Here is a 5,513-nt window from a genome sequence, read left to right as displayed (position 1 = left end):
TTGCTTCATTTTAGGCCTTAGAGACAGAAATTGCCAATGGTATTATATGCAATGCATAGAGGAAAACACAACGCACAACTTAAGAAGAAAGACAAAGAAGATAATTAACATTCTCCAACTAAAAAAATACTAGAGGGGCACCTGGATGGCTCAGTTGTTTAAGCGGCTGCCTTTGGCTCAGGTCATCATCGCAGAGTCCTGGGATGGAGCCCCACATCAGGCTCCCTGCTCAGCAGAGAGCCTGCTTCTCCCTCTTCCTCTGCCTGCTGCTCTGCCTACTTGTGGTCTCTCTCTATCTCTCTAATAAGTAAATAAAATATTTTTTAAAAATACTAGAAAAAAGTATTTAAAAAAACACTAGAAAAAAAAACCCATTTGAAGCAAGATTTATTATATCCATTTAAGAGATAAAGAAACCAAGGCTCAGAATAACTTTTTAAAGGGAGATAGTAAAAAGTATGGGCTCAGAATCACTTGTTAAATGGCAAAACCAGGGCCCAACATAGGTTTGGCTGTATCTACAGCATTTCTAGTACACCACATGTATTTTATCTTAAATAGCAATGTAGGTGTAGCTTCCTAATTTCTAGGATATATAAAGAAATGAAATAATTTTTAGTACGATTTTTAAAAAACTAAAAATTATGTTTGTTATTTTTGTTTTGTTTTGTTTTAGAAATTTTCGACCTGACTTTTCTCTCTCTCTGAACAATTTCCATAACTGTATTTCAAAGATGGGGAAATATCTTAGTAGGACATGCCTTCTGGTTGAAAGACTTGTAGAAGTCTTTTTCTACTACTACTTGTAGTAGTTGTTCTGTTCACCTCTCTAGTTATTTGGAGCTTCCTCTAGAATGTAGCCCTTGTTAGCCAGTCCCTGTTTTTAGAAGGTGATGGGAAGAGGAGGATTCTTCATAAGAAACAATTGTTTTTGTTGGAGGTCTTGGTAAATGCAGGGGCAGAGGACTTCCCAGTAATGGCAGGAACAATAGTTCACAGAAGAGTGGATGTAGCTCTTCTGAGACTGGGCAGGAATTCTTCTGTGTTGCTTTTGGAAAGGATAAAGAGACAGGAAGAATAAGAGTAAGGATGTGCAGCTGTTAAGACAAAGTCTAGGATGAGCAGAAGGGACGATGAAACTCTGCTGTAGTGGATGACCAACCAATGTTTGAAGAGCAGTGAGATCTGGGGTGCCTATTGTCTCCATTTATGACTCCCCTAGGAAAGCTGTGGTGTGTCCAGGTTGCTTCTGCATGCTTTGGGGTATGCAGCCCTTTGGGTCTTCCTGCCCTGTTATGCTCACATTGGAGTCAAAGAGAGACAGAGCAGACACAGCTCAAGCATGTTGGTGCCCGGGCTGTAGACAGCACTACGAGAAAGTGACCACTTGGGTATTTGCATAAATTCAAGGGAATTTGTGCCAGCTATACCTAACCATCTTGAAGAATATAGACTTTGGCCAACATTGCACTACTTTAAATGACTTGTTTTTTGATAGATAACAAAATAGAGAGGAATCTACCTTATTTACTCAATGTTTAGATGTTCTGTGCTTTTGGAAAGTCCTGAATTTATTTCTTTGTAAGCTTACCATACATCAATCTCATGCTCCCTCCTTTCACTCACTGGCTCCAATTCCTGTATTTTTTGGCTTTGACTTTCCCATAGTACATAGCTGTGGTTGTCAAAATCATGTGTTGTGGTTTTAAAAATTCACAAAGAGATGGATAATGTTAAATGCTATGTTTTGTCACATTTACATGCTGGTTTTCCAAGCATTATATTAAAGAAACAAAAGACTCATTGCTGATTTCTAAACCATAGTTTTTATCATATACTTTTTATTCCATGCACTTTTACTCTATTTCATCTGGCTTACTTTTACTCTATTTCATCTGGCTTCTGTCGATAATCTGTTGTCAATTAAATTTAAATCATATGCTTTCTTTTAGTGCTATCTTTGATGGATTTTGCTGTTTCCAAACAAGTAAGAATATTGTTCTCCTAAACCTTTTCATTTAGATAACATTGTACTTCATTNATATTGTTCTCCTAAACCTTTTCATTTAGATAACATTGTACTTCATTATATCGGAAGTATAAATGTCTTTTTTTATTTTTCCAAAATCTTCTGAGAAGACAGGGTTATATAGACAGGAAGATGTTTTAAAATGATACCCTAAAAACTACTTCCCAAATGCAGTGTCAGGACAGTGGAAGGTCAAGGCTATGCTAGGTAGTGGTAACTCTGAAAGACTTACAGGACCTAAAGCATATCATCCATGGGGGAGTACCTGAAGCCTTCCATTTACAGTTGCTTCACTGGGTCAGGTTATATTCAGAAAGTAATTTTCAGATTTTCCCTTACAGTCAGAAAGAAGGCCCTAACTTATTAGGACAACAAAGAGTTTTTCATCACTTGCCTTCAGCCATTATTTTTAGCTTCACTTCCAGATGTTCTTGTCCATTCTTGTGCTCAATTCTTTTTTCTGTCCAATGTCATAAGAGTTTTTTGCACATTTCTATCATTGTACTTAATGACACTGTGTTTTGTTTTTTTGTGTGTAAATAGTGTTTAGGTATGTACCCTCCCTCATAGCTAGAATGCAAGCTTCTTAAATGCAGAAAACAGATTTTATTCCTTTTTCTAGCATGGAGCTGTGTCACAGTAACTACTTAATGTATAAGTTAAGTGAGAAAAATAAAAGATGCTATTTTCCAAGAAAGGTAATATTAATGCATTTGTCCAATTAATTGGATTACTGTTTTTGTCAGAGAAACAAGAAGATATCAGGGTTCTAAGAGATACAAATGAAATATGTATACTATTTGATTGCACATGTGAGAAGAGATAACCTTTCTTATCCATATAACTCAGAAGGTTATTCCTATTACCTGTCCTTCATGAAGGACAGTCCAGATGGGATCCCACAGTGACCACATTCAGCTATTGGCAATAACGTGAGGGCAGAGTGGGTTGGCAGGGTGTAGGTGACCTGGATGGAAGGAGGCAATGCAGGAAATGCAGAATTTCCCACTGAAATGCCAAGTGGGAAAAGGCAACCAAGGAAGCCTTTATCAGCTTCACAGTTTTATCTTCTCTTGCTTTTGTTTTTGCCAAGTTTTGTTTTAGGGTATAGTTGGTCAGAAAGGCATAGAAGATGACGACAGCTGGTGTCTGTGCTTGTATGTACTCAAATAAAGTGACTAAGGTGGCAGGNGGTGTCTGTGCTTGTATGTACTCAAATAAAGTGACTAAGGTGGCAGGCAAGATGGTAGGACAGATGGCCAGCCCTTGGATGGCTTTGAGGAGGTGGGTTGGGCTGCCCTCCTCCACCTCCTATTTCTCCTGGTGTGAAAAAGGTATGAAAAAAGTCATGGAGGGTACTTTAATATACATTGAAAGCAGAGATAAAATAATACCTCATAAAACTGTCACCTCTGAAGTCCACTTACTTCAAGTATAAGAAAATGCTAAACTTGGGTCATACACCAGCATGGATATTCTTACCATCTATTTTTTGTGAATTTGAAGTCCTGGGGTCAAATCCATCTGTTTGCTATGTGACTATGTGGTTGGCAAAGGTAGGGTGAAAGGCTGTATGATAGAGCACATTGAAAATTGCCAGCTGTCCTTAAACGGGGTAGAGAACAAGCTTCTGGTGTCTATGCTCCCTCTCCATTGATCTTCTGATCTGTGAAATTCTACCATGACGCTTAGGGAGATGGCAGCAGAAAACTGGGGTGAGGGGAAGTAGGTGACTCTGGAGGTAGAGAGCAAAAGCCCTAAATTCTAATCCACGGGGCACATTAGATTAACCGATAAATGATGCCAGGTAGCAGTGAAATTCGCTGAACCATCATCCTGTTGGCAGGCCTGGAAGCTGCTCCCTCGCCTTAGACATTTGTGAAATTGAGTCAGGCTATTCAGCCTCCTAATCATAATTATGAGCAACCTATAAAGCATATATTTCCGTGGAGAGTTGTTTAAGCCCAATATATTAGTTCTTTTTTTTTTTTAAGATTTTATTTATTTATTTGACAGACAGAGATCACAAGTAGGCAAAGAGGCAGAGAGAGAGAGAGAGAGAGAGAGGAAGAAGCTGGCTTCCCGCCGAGCAGAGAGCCCGATACGGGGCTCAATCCCAGGACCCTGGGATCATGACCTGAGCCGAAGGCAGAGGCTTTAACCCACTGAGCCACCCAGGCACCCCCCAATATATTAGTTCTTAATGCAAAAGCCAGAAAGCAGCCCTGTGCTTCTAGGTTTTAGTGATCTGGAGAGGGAAGCACACAGAGCCATATGTTTTGCTCCTAGATTGAAATGGAAAATGATTACCAGGGTGAAGAAGCAGCGTGTACTTCATTGAGGGCAGAGTGTGTATTATGTCATTCCTTGCAACCTGCCATGGGACTTAACTGAAGATTGCTTTCTAGACAGAATGCCATCAGAAGGGAAGCAAATCCCTATGGATAAATTCTTTCTGTGAACCTAATTGCAAACACTGTATGGCATTCACTTAATAAAAGCAGGCTTCAGTACTCCGTTGTATCAGTCCGATGTTAGCTCCTGTGGTAAATGTGCCAACTCTCACTAAGGCTATCACTAAAGTATTAAATGTTGCTCTTTCTATCCCTGAGCAAACAAAGTACCTTAAAGTGTGACCAGGACATCTAAGATGATGACATACACAAATGTGATAATGGGACGTGTTAGCAAATGCCACAATAGTGGGTCAAAAACCCAAGGATTATTTCCCTCTCTGACTTTTAGTTACTAGGTTCCTAAAAATAAAGCACACCTTGGGGTCCTTTATTGTTAGGAGATCACACCTCGAGTTTCACTGGCACTAACCAGGTAAAGAAGGGAGAGATCAACACCGAATTATGAGAATGCATTTAATGTACTCTTGGAATGAGGTATAATGAAATAGATGCTGAATTAATTATTGTAGGAACTACAACACGGGAATGAGGGGTGAACTGCTGGAATGAGCTTTAGGAAGGAAACAGAACATGTTAACGTCAAGTAAGTACTCTATCTCTTAATCAGACACTCAAAACACTCAAAAAGAAGGCATATTTAAAGTCTTAATCTTCAGGTTTTTAGTTCACTCCCTCTGTCTGAGTAAAACAGAAACGCACATACAGACACACAACAGTGGCAGAAGAAATGTCACTGTCTAATTTAATATCTTAAATTATTCAGGTGAGGATAGCCTCTCATAAGCAGAGATAAGAGAGAAAAATGAGTAGGGAGACTTTCTTTTTTCTTTTCTTTTTCTTTTTTTTCTTTTGAGTAGGGAGACTTTCAAAGGATGTTCTTGAGATGACATCCTTGTGAACAAGGTACCTGTTTTGACTGAGCCAAAGATGTAGCAAAGAAACAGAATGGAATAGATCGGTAGTTCTCAAATTTTAAGGGCATCAGAATCACATGGAGGGCTTGTGAAAACACATATTCCAGGACCCATCCCAGAATTTATGATCTTAAATTTTTAATTCAGACTTTT

The sequence above is a fragment of the Enhydra lutris genome, unplaced genomic scaffold (genome assembly GCF_002288905.1).
Source record: "Enhydra lutris kenyoni isolate GAN:26980312 unplaced genomic scaffold, ASM228890v2 scaffoldscaffold191, whole genome shotgun sequence".
Taxonomy (NCBI): Eukaryota; Metazoa; Chordata; class Mammalia; order Carnivora; family Mustelidae; genus Enhydra; species Enhydra lutris.
The sequence above is the reverse complement of the archived record's forward strand: the minus strand, read 5'-3'. Positions refer to the sequence as shown.